The following is a 14,124-nucleotide window of genomic DNA, read 5'->3' as shown; positions in this document are numbered from 1 at the left end:
CACTGGGTCTTTCTCACAGGTAGCAGAAGGTTCAGTTTAAGGAGCTAACTCATGGATGCCGATGCCCTAGGTCCACGGGGAGGGGATGGGGTTACCTGGACTGGGGTCCCTTACACACCCTGTGGCCACCCTCAACTGGGCTCAGCACTCCTGCCCCAACCAGGAGACCCCAGGAACAGATCTCAGCATAGGTGCCCCAACTGCTACCTCTATGTTCCTCATAAAGTGGACCCGCAGATCCCAGGAGGCAGACAACAGTGACAACCGGGTTTCCCCAGGAGCTTATTAGTCTCCAGTGGGAAATCCTGAGAGGGTTCGAGTCTCACATCGCCCCTGGAGGGAGGTGCTAAATAAACCACCCCATTTTACAGATGGGGAGACTGAGGCTCTCAGGCCGACTTGGTTCAGTTGTGGATCTGGCCTCCACCTGCTGTGGAAGCCCAGGCCAGTACTGAACGGAATAGAAAGAGAAAGTCATGCTGGTGTTTCTCCAGCACTCCCGGGCCATTTACACAAAGCCAAGGCGGTCATATAAGGAGTCCTGCTGCTTGACGGAAGGGGTGTGGAAGCCTGCACTGCCTTTTATTCGGGGTTTTAATTGCAACTCGAGCTATCTCTCTCCTTGATCTCACACCCTCCCCTCCACACTCACGCTACTGCTAAGATGGCATCACAGGAGCTTGAGGGGCGGATGGTGACGTAGCCCCCAGAAAACCTTTAGAAATGAGGGGTGTCAGGTAGCCCTCGGCAGCCAAACTAAGACCAGAGGTGGGCAGATCCCCCAAAGGGCAGCTGAGCAGAGGAGCTGGAAGTATTAAGAGGCTGGGTGAGAGGGTCTGAAGCAGATCCTGGCAGTGTCCACCCAGGCACTGGCCAGAGGTGTTTTGTCCAGCTGACCTGTGGGTCCGGTCTGCTCCAGAGGCCATGGGGCCTTGCTTCACTGGCACCAGAGCCTGAGACCACTCAATGTCCATTCAGACCTTCTAACATCTCCCCCGTGTCCGAGTTCACTCACCACCCTTCTGACCGGGACAAGCGTCCCAGGAGCCTGCTGACAACCAGAAGGGCTGCCTGAGCTCATTGCCAGAGGGCGGTTCTCACTGTCCATGAACCAGCTGGCACCCTGGCTCGTGCATCCGCCCAGGGACAACCTGCCCGCATAAGCAGCACTTGAGTCCTGGGGGTGTGGGAAGGGCCTTGTGGTTTTCAAGCCCATGAGGCTATGGGTCAGACTCTGGAACCCCACTGGAAACACCCCTCTCACTAGGGCCACCCGTCCTGTCCAGGAGATGCTCTGAGCCCTCTATCCACACATTGCCGCTTCTATGCCAATGACACATTTGAGCGCATCAAACATTATCAGTTAAAAAATAAAAACAGGGGAGACGGATACAGCTTACTGGCAGGGTGCATGCTTAACACGTTCAATTCCCAGTGCCTCCGTTAAAGGAAAAAAAAGATTAAAAATGTGTTGCTAAAAGTCAAATGGAGAAAAAAAACGGAATAGAAAAATGCTTAAGTCATCCAAAAGGACTCAGGAAAAAGGAGGAAAAGAGCATCAAAGATGAGACTGGGACAAACAAAAAAAACCCAAATACTAAAGAGCTTAACCACATCAGTAATGCATTAAAGGTAAATGTAATAAACCAGCCCATTAAAAGACAAATATTCAGACTAGATTAAAAAAAAAAAAAACTACATGCCACTGACAAGAGACACGATTTAAGCATAAGGACCCAGATAGGTAGAAAGTAAAAGAACTAACACAACCTTGTAAATCAACGATGCTTCAATAAAAATAAATACATTTTTTAAAAAAAGAAAGTTAAAATGAAAAAAGATACACCACACAAACACCAACCAGAAGTCGCAGGGTCTATATTAATATCAAAGTACACTTCCAGGCAAGACAGAGAAACATTAAAAAATGATTAAAAAATCAATTTAATAAGATGTAAAGATACTCTTAAGCATTTGTGCATCTAATAACATAGTTTCAAAATACACAGAGCAAAACTTAGAACTGCAAGTTGGAGGTTTTTAACTCTCGTCTCTCACTAAATGACAGAGCAAGCAAACAAGAGAGTAAGAAGGGAGACAAGATTTGAATGACACAAGCTTGACTTGACACAAATAGAGCATTACCCCCAACAACTGCAGAATCACCCTGCAGATGACTGCAGGACACCCCTCCCCACCCCCAACACCTCCACACGGAGAAAACAGGCTCTTGTCATTCTTGCGCAGGGATCAAACCCAGCCCCGCTAACTGGAAACAACCGCGCACTGGCCTCCGGATGTGATACAGTATGAAGGTCATGGTATCACCTCCCACAGAGCCTTCACCGAACACTTAACTCTAATCAAGCCTTAGGTCCTCTACTAACCAAGACTGCGGGAGACAGAGGGACAAGCTCCACGCCACCATAGGGAAACAATCGGGCAGAAAGAATGTGGGGACCCTCTGCAAGACCACGAGCCTGGTCTTCTCCAAAAAAGAATGTCACAAAGAAGAGGGAGGGGGATTTTTTTTCCTAGACGAGTGGTTCTCAAACTTCACTGTGCATCAGAGTCATGTGCAGGGTGGGGCGGATTGTTAAAATTCAGTGAATCAGAGTTTCTGATTCAGGAGGCCCGGGGTGAAGTCTGAAAAATGTGCATTTCTATAGGTTGCAATGTTTTGTGGGGTTTGTTTTTTTTAAGTGCATTTCTATTAGGTTGTCAGGTGATGCTGATGGTCCCAGGACCACACTGTGAGAACCATGGTTCTGGATTAACCAGAGACATACGCTGTTATCCTTGATTAGATCCCGGTTCAAGCAAGCTTGCAAGCAAGCAAAGTTAGGGGCCCCCACCTAACTTTTGGGGACAAACAGGGAAGCTGTAACATGGACGAGACATTGGGTGATGTTAGGAACGATGCGTGATTTGTTAGGTGTGTTGATGGTACCTAGTTATGGAGAAATGCCCTTAGTTTTGATAACGTCTTGCCTAATTTTATTTCAAACATTTCAGGAAGAAAACTTACAGAGACAAAGCGAACATAGTAGCAGCACTGGAGAGCACCTGGGGGCATATGAATTCTTAATGGTAACTTCTTCCTCCGTGACCAGCTCCATGATGGTCTCTCCTGGTGGCAAGGGCTGGACTGGGCTTCATGTGAAACACTGCAGGGTACTCTTGTGCCGCTGATGGAGTCGCGGCTATTGGAGCAGGCTGAATGGTGGGCTCTGGAGCCATGGAGGCTGGTGGGGGTGGTGCTATGACCCACCGTAGAGCGTGGCCTGGGGCACAACCTCGGGGAGATGGCTTCCCATCATCAGTTCTTACAGGTCTGATTTTTTCAGTATGTTAGAAGGAAAGCTTATGTAGAGTGTGGAAGGTAGTTGCCCCGAACTGCCTGGACTCGTTAAGGAAAAGTGTAAAGTCTCTGACAAGTTTAGCTCCCTTTAAAAGGAACAATGAAAAGGGAAGCCATCCTTAAAGAATGCTATCCTGAAGGTGGCGTCAGCAGAAACAGGGAGCCCGGAGGACCAGCACAGCATCCTCGGGCAGAACAAACCCTCGAAAGTAAGCACTGAAGAGTGGGTGGTCTAGGTTACAAATGACCAGATCAAGAGGAGAGGGTGGCTCAAGCTGGAAGAACAACTGTCTCAACATCACTAGAAACTTTTATAAACAGAGCATCCCCGACGGGCCCCTCATCAACAGTGGGCCTTTGGTATCTAGTTACAAAGGCAGAAATGCCCTTAGTTTTGGTAACGTCTTGCCTAATTTTATTTCAAATGGTTCAGAGCTGCCTGCCCTTCACTCAGGCTCTCCCTGGATGCAGGCTCTGCACACTCCCCTCTTCCCACCCTTGGAGGACAGTACCAGAGAACCTTTCTGCTATGGGTAAAACCGGGTGTCTCCCCACAGACAACCAACGGTCTCTTAGAATATAACTGTACTTGGAGACAGGGTCTTTAATCCAATGTGACTGGTGTCCTTATAAGGAGATTAGATGTGGACACACACACACACACACAACCATGTGAAGACACAGGGAGAAGACAGCCAACTGCAAGCCAAGGCAAGAGGCCTCAGACGAAACCAACCGTGCTACCTGGATCTCGGACACTGGAATCCAGAATGATGAAGAAATATACTTCTGTTGTTTAAGTAGCCCTAGCAGACTAATACACATTCCATTCCTCCTCCTCCTCCAGGAAGCCTTTGAGGAAATCCCTCAGCTCAGTCCCTATTTTTCACCCGCCCTCCCACCGGGATAATAAGAGCAAATTCCTTCAAGGTCCATTAAATTCAACCTCCACAGAGAATTCCTGGATCTCAAGAACCTCATCAAGAAACTTGGGATTTTGTTTTGTTTTGGGGGAGTCTCCCCTGAAAATAATTGTTGGCTTCTCTTCCATGATCACTTTGAGATCTTGCTGCTCCTAAAGAGACCATATTTTGCTGAAACTGAAGCTTGGTGGATCTACGATTGTCAGGCCGACGTTTCATAAACACTATCTACACATGACCTAAGCAAATTATTCCCAAGTTTCGTGTGTTCTCTCAACTGCATAGGTATTACGGTTAAATTTTAAGGAGAAGTGCGTGTGTGCAGTTCAGCCAGAGACATTTAAAACTGCAAAGGCAATTTCTGTTTGCCCAGGGCTGTATATAGTGTAGCTATGACATGAGTGTAAAAGTTATTTTGCCTAAACAGTGACTGGTTGACAAGAGATCAGCAGTTAGCCCTGGAACCACAGAGCCACAGACCCTCTCACCCTGGGTCAGGCCACCTCTGTGGCCAGCAGCGCTCAGTAATTGAGCGAGATATTACCAGTTTCTCCATGCCAGGCAGTATTTCTGGCTACTTGAAACTCAGGCAGACTTCTTCCCTCTGTTGTGGTCAGTTTGGGAAGGAGGGTGTTTTACCACTTGCTTGGCTGTGATGCCAGCCTCCCTCCGACATGGCCAGAACCGGAGTCTCCTCTCCCCACAGGCTGGCTGTCCAGGGTCAGTGATGGTGACCAGGACGCCAGGCAGATACTGCAGCTGAATGTGGCTAAGTGACCCATCTTCAAGGAAAACCCACAGGGGAGGTGGCCTCAGGGTCAACTTCTGCTCCCATGGGGACCAAACCCTCAATGCAGTGTAACTGCCCCAACAAAGCCCGGGGTCCCAGATATGAGCACCCCTGTGAACCTCCCTCCTGAGCAGAAACGATTCAAAGAGGCCACCAACCCTGCCCCACTCCCCGGCCCTGAAGTAGAGCCAACGGTCTTGATTTTCAAATGAGAACGTGGACTTTGGAGGCAAACTGTTGGGGATTATGAAAACAGAACTTAAATTGCTTCCACATCTGGAAACCAAACCCAGCAGCCAGCCCCAAGAATTTCAGGCATGTCAGCCTGGAGAGGCTGCAGGTCAAGGGAGGTGTTTCCTGTTAGCTGAGTCCCCAGCATCCACCTACTCGGATCCATAGGCAAGACCTGTCCACAAGCGGCCGACTGCGGCCACACCCGAGACGAAAGGAAAGGAACACATGGCTGTGCCAACCACGTGCCCCATGTCTGCTACATGCTTTACCGAGGTGGTCTCATTTTCTTCCCCCTAAAAATCCTGCAAGTAAATACTATCGCCTCCTTACAGATGAGGACTCGGTGCCCAGAGAATTTAACCCACGTTGCCCTGAAAGGACACTGTGATTTTGCCCTTTACACCCCCGTGTCATCACACGGAAAGGTGGAGCCCCGGGGACCTGAATCGGGAACCCTAACTTCCATCGCCCCCTCTAAATTCTCAAAAAAAGATTTCACAAGTACCCGCCTGGAAGCCCCGGTTCCCACCAGCCACTGTATCTGCAGCTCCCCTGAGAAAGCCACGGGCCAGGTAGAGGGCAACTCAGATGTCAGAAGCAAATTCACAGGCTGCAAGTTGAAAGAGGGGTACAACCAGGACTCTCCTGGCTCTCAGAACAGGCAGCTATTTTGGGCTACAAATTACAGCTTTTAAAGATGTGGCGGTTTGAAATGAGGGCTTAATTACTCACACAGCCAAGCGTTTGTGGGGCTTGTCTTGGGGGCTCCCTGTTTTATCATCATGATAAGAGGAGTTTAAAGTGAAGGCCTGAGAAGGGACAGCAGGGGCCAGCTGTCCTCTGAGAGCCCACCAGGGGGGCCAAGCTGCTTTCCTTCAGCAGGGCACCCCCAAACGAGGGGACATGACCCTCCCAGGGAGGGCACACCTGAACAGAGCTGACAATCTAAAGCTGGGATGGGTACCCACCCCACCTCTTCTCCGCCACAGAAACCCTTCCACCTTGGAAGGCCAAGCAGGTGTCAGTGTTGACCCCCAGCCGATGGCCAAGGCTTCATCTGACCCGCCCTCTAGGAGCGGACAGATTGGGACCAGGCTCTGCTCCTGTCCACCTCACACAGCCCCCCTGCCAGGCCCCACTGGCTACAAAACCAGGTCCTGACTCCTCAGACCAGCACACCCATCCCCAGCCAGCAGTCTCAGCCTCAGGACCCGATATGGCCACTCCCCCTCCCCTCGGACCCCAATCTCCCGTTCAGCATTACCCCTCCCCACCCCCAAACGTCTCAACACGTGCTGTTTCTTACGCCAGAAACACAATTCCTCCCTGGGCCACAAATGCCTGTCCTTAAACCAGCCCCAGTTAGAAAGTCACCATATCTGGGAGGCCCATCCCCTCCCTCCACCCTCACCCCCAGCCCAGAATGGAGCGTCTAGAGCCCTACAGCCATCTGTGGGCACCAGGCCTCCAGCAAGCCCTGCCTCTGCTCCTGTGACTGTCCCTGTGACACCGGGGAAGGAGGCACATGCCAAGCTGGGGCCTCATCCCCACCTCCCTGCCCCTTATGTACCATTTTAAGGAGAGGAGAATCACCAAGCGGGAAGCTTTTGCATCCTAGCCTTGGCACGGCTAACCCACTCGCTCCCCCGGTCCCCAGCCAGGAGCTGTGCCGGAGCCCTGCCTCCCGGGGTCCCAGAGGGGCCACTGCACGGGCAGACACAGGCTCTTTGTAAGCGAAGTTCTGCCCCACTTCCCGCAGCTCTGTTTCCCTTAGGGCTGGTTTACTGCATTGCACCTCTCAGTACATGGGAGGGACTGAGGTCCACCCTCAGACCTCAAGGAGGCAGCCGTGAACCCCTGACCCTGTACACAAAACTCAGAAAGTCAGGCTACTGGTTTCATCAGAATCTCAGGAGAGGCAGAGAGTAGACCTTGGACGAAAACAAGGGTTAAGACCACTGCCTGCTCTGAAAGCCTCCCCCAGGGCAGCGTCTCTCGCTGAGCCCTGGCTCCCGTGGTCCACGCTCAGCTAGACATCGCAGTGTAGCTGTCTCCCGGGGCCTCACACTCAGCCCGCTGCCCTCCCCAGCCCAGTTCCTCCCTTAGCGAGAAGCCCCCTCGCCAACCTCACCAAGGTACTGGCTGCTCAACCCGTTCCATCCCCCTGCAGCCCAGCCAGGCTGCCCGCCACATCCTGTTCACAGAGGTAGGCCCAGTGTCTTCCCCCAGACAGTTCCCTGCCCCGAGCATCTCCATCTGTCTCAGGGCATTTACTTGGAGCAACACTCTGTCAGCTGGTGCTCCCAGAGCCCCTGGAACCTAGCTGAAGAAACACAAGGAGGTCTTAAATATTTGAGGAAGACTGGGAACGAATCCATCTATTAAGCACCTAGCATGTGCCGGGGGTTTCTGTGCATTGGCCACCATTCAGATGAGAAAATGGGCTTAGAGAGGTTAAGTAACCTGCAGAAGGTCACAGAGCTAGGGGGACTAGGATCTGAACAAGGTCTGGTTTTAAGGCAGCAAGGAAGGTACAAGAATGCTAAATCCTCTTGGCAATGGCAAGGTCCAACACTGAGCATGGCAGAGCCAGGCCACAGGGCAACGCCAGAACTTGGACTTGAGCTGCAGGTTGCAGGCACCACAGCACACTAGACCACTGACTACTGTCAGCTGAGGCTCCTGGGGCCTGTGCCACCCTGGCCTCAGGGCAGAGCCCCCTCCCCTCTTCCACCAAAGGGAGCTTCAAAGAGGCTACATGTGGGAAGATTTTACAGAAAGTGAGAGAGGAAAGAGGTCTGAAAGAAAATTGCTAAAGGGAAACACATGTGAAGATGAAAACTCAGGCAAAGCGGGAGGAGGAGGGAAGGAAGGAAAAGATGATGCTCAAAGGTTGTAAACTGCATCAGGAAGCCAGGGTATGAAGGCCAGTTTTCCTCTATTACCTTAAGAGGCCAGAGACCCTCTCCCTGCCTTCATTCTGATCCAGCTGGAAGGAGTGTGACCTTAGATGGTACCCAGCGGGAAAGAAGCAGGGAAAGGTGCTTTGCACACAATCCTGATGACCGTGGAGCCATGACCTGCATTTGATAGGGAAGAACTCGAGGCTCAGAGAGGTTGCTCTATTTTCCCAAGGTCACACAGCTTCTGAGCTGTAAACTGGAATCTGGGCCCAGGCTCATTCCCATGAATCACATCAATGTCCCCTCATAAACCCTCCCACCACTACAAGGTGGCACTACTTCCCTCCTTGAAGAAACTGGGCAAATTATGTAAGTTCTCTAGAGGTTACCTAGTTTCTGTGTTTCATTAAATCCAAGATGCCTTTTTGGTTTTAAGCACTGTTACGCACTGTTATTTCGAGTATACCAAGAAATGGCACTGTCAATTTATAACACACCAGTGAATGTATGACATGCAATAATTCGAGATGTTAAAATGTGGGGGAAAAGTATGTCTTAGAATCTATAAAATACAGTGTGAGTAGATAGGCCATGTCCTGGGGGAGCAGGCAGCCTCTGGGAGTGAATATTAGTGGGGAGCAGGGAGTCAGTTGGTTCCCTTGTGTGCGCACACTGAAGGGCAGATGACAACTCCATGCGTGCACACGCCACCCCCCAGTGCTGTGAGATCCTTCTTTGCTAATAACTCATGCAGTCTTGCAGGTAATCACACAACAATGTGCTGGCCATACCGGTCTTGTCAACAAGAACCCTCATTTTGCCAGAAGGCCATCAATTCAAGGTTACTCAACATTGTCAGCCACCGGCTGTCCTGACCACCCCCTCTGACCAGCCGGCCTGGCCAGCTTTGCCTCAGAGGAGCTACAGACCTCGGGGCAGCCGAGCCAGGCAGACAGGTAGGTTAGCTCCTTGGAAAACTACCAAGGGCAGTCACTTGCCATGGCTCGGTGGCTACACAGCCCACACCTTTCCACCTGGCCCCTCTCCAGATCTCCTGGGGCCTGCAGCCAGTCAGAGCCACAGTGTTTCACAAGGCAGATTCTGTGCGCCAGCAGCTGGCTTTTCCGGCCAGGCCCAGGAGGACAGGCAGGCAGGCCCCAGCTGGAGGTGAAGGACAGCAGGCAGCAGGCAGAGGTGCAGCCCGCCCCTCCTGGGTAGAGAGGCCACGGCCCCGGGCAGAGCAGGCAGCCTCTGGGAGGAAGGACAAGGTAGAGCCTCACACCAAGCCCCAGGGAGATGGCTATCACCTCGGAACAAGCTTTGCATCTCATTCACAGATTGCCATGCTGGCGCCAGTCACCCCATCCAGCCCCAGAGTCTGCATCTGCAAAAGCCGAGTTGTTTCATTTAAACACCCAGAAGCTGAGGCAGTGGAATCGTGCTCCTCCTGCAAAGGTCCTGGGGTGGTGGAGCTCTTCCCCTGCCACCTTCCTGTTTTGGGGCTGACATCCTCTCTGCAAGAAATTCTGTTAGGTGCGAATGTTATCAGTCACAAGAATCAAACCAGCAAAAGCTTGAAGGAGCTAAAAATAACAGCTCACTCACATGCCAAGCACTGTCTTAAGTGCTTTTCATATATTTACATATTTGATCCATGTAACAACCTTTTGAGGAAGATATTAGCATCATCCTCTTTTTACAGATGAGGAAACTGAGGCAGAGAAGTTAAATAATTTGCCTAAGGTTCCACAAATGGTAATTGGCAGAGCCAGGATCTGAACCCAGACAGCCTGACTCCAGAGCCCAGGCCCTCAGGGACAGTGCCATCCTGCCTCTAGCTACCAAAGCGTCCATCAGACGCCAACCCAACAAGTGTCTGAGCCCACTTTGGGTGTTTCAGGTCACAGTGGCTCATTTTATCTGCACCATCACCCTAGGAGGTGGCTACTTTTATCACTTCCATCCTACAGACGGGGAAACTGAGGCTCAGAGATGTAGCTTGCCCAAAGTCCCACAACTAGCAGCAAAGCCAGGATCTAGACCCACATGTTTTCTGGCTCCAAAACTTTTTTTTCTACTTAAAGAAAATAGGAATTGGGTGGCTGAATACGAGATGAAGGCACTTGTGTTTTGAGGTGGCTATTTCTCCCAGGAAGGCAGGTAAGCAGGAAGGAAAAACTGGCTCCCATCCTCTCTCCTATCCTAAGAGGGAGAGGGAAGTCTGGCACAGAGAGCAGGCCCCGCTCAGCTCTTATCCCGAGTCCACTGCAGACAGCAGACAGCAGTGCGGTCACTTTTTATGGTAATTAGAGCACAGAGCGCAGGAGGGTGGGGGTGACAAAAGCTGACTCAAGAGTGAGAGAGCTCCCACCCACTCTCCCACACGCCGGTTCTGTTTAGGCCTTCCTCTTTTTGATCCCTTGAGACACAAAAGTTCCCATGAGCAGAGCCACAGATATTAATACTAACGGCCACAGAGCTTTGTTTTCATTTGAATCATGTTTACATTGCTGCGAAAGAACCCACTTGTCTGGGAAGATGAAGCAGTTTGAATCCATTAAAAAGCTGCCCAACTGTCGCAAAACTTCCTATTTCTTGAAGGAAGTCAAAAAGAGGGGGTTTAGGAACGTTGGTATGACTTGTACTAGCTGCCAGATGGAGTTGGGCCAGAGGGCACCCGGCCACCACCCGCTCCCCCAGGGGCTCTGGACCCCCAAGCCGCTTCCTCAGATGTCCACGCGACCCTCGGAGGATGCCCACTTTCTCCTTCCCCTCCCCCTACACTCACACTCGGCGGGCCCTCGGCTAGACAGAGACTAGCCCAAAGCTGCTGCCCAGATGTGTGGGTGCCGCTGCCGGGCAACTACGCAGACCCGGGCCCAGAAGTGTGCTGCCACCTGCTCGGAGGTAGAAGGAGTGAAGATGGAGGCATCCCGGGGCTAAGGGAGTCAGGGAGCCCGAGGAGGAAGCAGAGCAGATGAGGGAGGGGCAGCCAGAGTATGGATGAGCAAGGGCTGCAGGCTCCTTTGCGGGTGCTGAGGGCTGGACTTAACCACACCTGCAGCGGCACTGGCCCGTGGGAACCGGGGGGACAGCCCCAACCTGCTCCGCCTCCTGAGACACAGCTTGACGGGCATCACCCAGGCAGTCCCGGCTGCTGTCGACTTGTGGGGTGGAAACAACACAGTCCGGCAAGAACTGTTTCCACGTTCATGCGGACACGCTCACCGGACCCGACACGGGCTGAGGGCAGGACAATCCACACAGCCACGGCCACATGCAGACGCCTCTCCCCAGAAAATGCCACCTTTGTGCTCAAACCCCTCAGTGGCACAGGTCTGAAGAGGTCAGAGCACTGAAATGCATCTTGTGCCTGGAGACTTTTAGTCTCAACTGCACTGCTGCTCCCCTCCTGGGATTCCAGGCTGTCTCTTGGCAGCATCAGGCGCCCCCTGCGCCTTCCCCGGCTCGCTCTCCCATCACCGCAGCCTCCCTGCAGGTCCTTGGACACGCCTCACCAGCCGCAGTCCCATCTCAGGCCTTTGCAGTTGCTGCTTCCTCTGCCTGGACCTCTTTTGTCAGAGGCCACATTCTCAGCAGAGACTTCCCTGCCCACTCTGTTTCAAACACAGCTGGCCCAGCACTGGCCAGGACCCAGTTTTCTCTCCTGCCATCTCTCCCGCAGCAGGTTTCACCTGTTTCCTGCCCTCTGCTGTCACGTGAGCTCCGTGAAGGCAGGGATTGCTGTCGGCTGTATCCCCAGTGCCCAGCACAGAATCCAATGTGAATCAGATGCTCAAATACTATTGACTGAATGAACGTCCTGTGCCAGGCAAAGGGCTGGGTTGGGGCTAGGAGAACAGACGTGGGGAGGGATCTGTGCCCAAGAAGCCACCTAATGGAAGAGGCTCTGGACCACAGCCGGCAGACATGTTCACACAACGTCCAGGACACCAGGATAGATCTGCCAAATCAACATCAACACCCCAACTGTCCAGCCAGGCCTGGCTGGCCATGGGGCGGGACAGCTGTTAATCCAGCTGCAGGGAGACGGGGCAATAGGAAAACCTGAGCAGTCCCCCTCATTCTAGAGGCCAGTGATGAGTCAAGAACCAGAGGGGAACAGAACCTGACCCCAGGGATCCTGCATGCCCGCAAGGCCAAGGCACTGTGCCCCACTGCCAACACCAGGCAGCCGGCAGACCAGATAACTATGCTTCTGTTTCAAAAGGCAACGAGCCCTGTGCCAGGAGGACAGGGCACAGGGCCAGAGTCGGGGCTCTCCCTCTGCCCAGCTGTCCCTCCCCCATCTAAGTCCCTGAGTCCCTAAGGTGCCTGCCCCCCAGGAATTGCTCACCTGCTATTTTATTGGAAGCCTCTCCCACCTCCTCCACCCGCACTCCCTCCCTATCCACACCTAAAATATATTAAGTGATGTGAAACTCTGAAGCCCCTTAGAGCAGGGTCAGCTGTGAAACATCCCTTGGCATAACAGGACACCTCAGAGGAAGGACTGCAGCCCTAAGAAAGGAAGTTTCTAGCCACCTTGCTGAAGGGTTCAGCGGGTGCTGGAAGGTGAGAGCTGTGAGGACCTCAGGTGAACAGCTGAAGAGAAAGTCCCAGGTGTGGGGGAAGCTGGAGGAGGGGAGGGGGCTAGGAGGCCATGAAGGGGCCAGTGTGCTTTGGGGAGAGGCACAAATCCTCGGGAGGTAGGGTGGGTAGTAGACTATCCACCAGCAAGTTCTCAAGCTGCAGCCTAGTGCCCCCCAACCCTGACCCCAGGGCAGGCTGCCCCAGGCACCCTATTTCTTCTCCTTTCTGCCCTCCCTTGACTGAAAGTCCTTTCTATGGACAGGCTCCAGGCAATCTCTCTTACTGGTCTTCCTTGGGGCAAAGGTCATGCCTCCTGCCTGCTAGGTCATGCCTTGGCCTGGCTAGTCCCTCCCCTGGGCAGTGTTATCTCATGCTGGCCTTAGTCATCAATCCCACCACCTCCACCAAAGCCCAGGGTCCCCAAACTACAAAGCTGTCCTCCAGTAGACATCAGCCCAGGAGGTGCTGCCTGCAACTCCAGAAGAATCCAAGTTCTTGGCTGGCTTCCCTCACTCCCCTAGGCCACATCTGCCTGTGTGAAGTCACAGAGACCTCAGAGACAACCCAGATCAACTTTTGCCTGAGGGCTCGGGGGGAGGGGGAGGGGGTGGTTGGGTCGGGAACAATTCCACCCAAGTTTCAAACACCTTGAAGGCAGGGAATTGTCTGCCTAGTATAACCCCTGGGCACATAATCAGCATTTCAGGAAGGCCAGCCCAGCAGGGTAAGGTTTGGGCCAGTCTATCTGGATAAGCTGGTGTCAGGTGGGTGGCAAGACCCCAGTCAAGGACAGTGACTCAAGGACTTCACCTAGCCTGGGTTATTCGGTTACAAGGAGGGAGATAGCGAGCTCTGCTGCAGATGTCTGAGATGCACACAGTTGGTACCCTCCCCCCACCCACAATCACTGTAACTACATTTCACCAGGGGGAAGACCTGTAGATGCCCCGTCCCAGGAGCCCCTGCAATTAGCACCCGGCTGCAGGAAGGGAGGACAGAGGTTCGGTGGATCACCAGGAACCAGCCCAGGGAGCTGCCACCAAGTCCTATAGGCTGAATGCAAGAACCCAGCCCCCTCACATTCCTTTGAGGAGACGGCCTATAAATCAGTCAGTCAAGGAACACTGGCATGCCCCTCATGGCCGAATGATGTATCCTCTAGCCATCTGTGGGAGAGCAGGTCAAGGGAGAAGGGGAAAAGACGAAAGAGGTACACTGGAGGGTGTGCTTTTGAAGGCGTCGGTCCCGCCCCCACCCGCGCCTGGGATGAGGCGCAAGGATGAGAAGAAAAAAGTCCGGAGCTGAAGCAGGGACCAGGTT

At 52.8% G+C, this 14,124-nt stretch overlaps 1 protein-coding gene across 3 annotated transcripts in view; it reads right to left on the bottom strand.

Annotated features, from left to right (window-relative positions):
* Positions 1-14,124, bottom strand: part of RAB11FIP4 (RAB11 family interacting protein 4) — a 106,800-nt gene that overhangs the window by 22,042 nt on the left and 70,634 nt on the right. The window lies entirely within an intron of this gene.

This window comes from Camelus ferus, chromosome 16, assembly GCF_009834535.1.
Source record: "Camelus ferus isolate YT-003-E chromosome 16, BCGSAC_Cfer_1.0, whole genome shotgun sequence".
NCBI classification, from domain to species: Eukaryota; Metazoa; Chordata; class Mammalia; order Artiodactyla; family Camelidae; genus Camelus; species Camelus ferus.
Note: the sequence above shows the minus strand (reverse complement) of the source record. Positions and strands in the feature narration are given on the sequence as shown.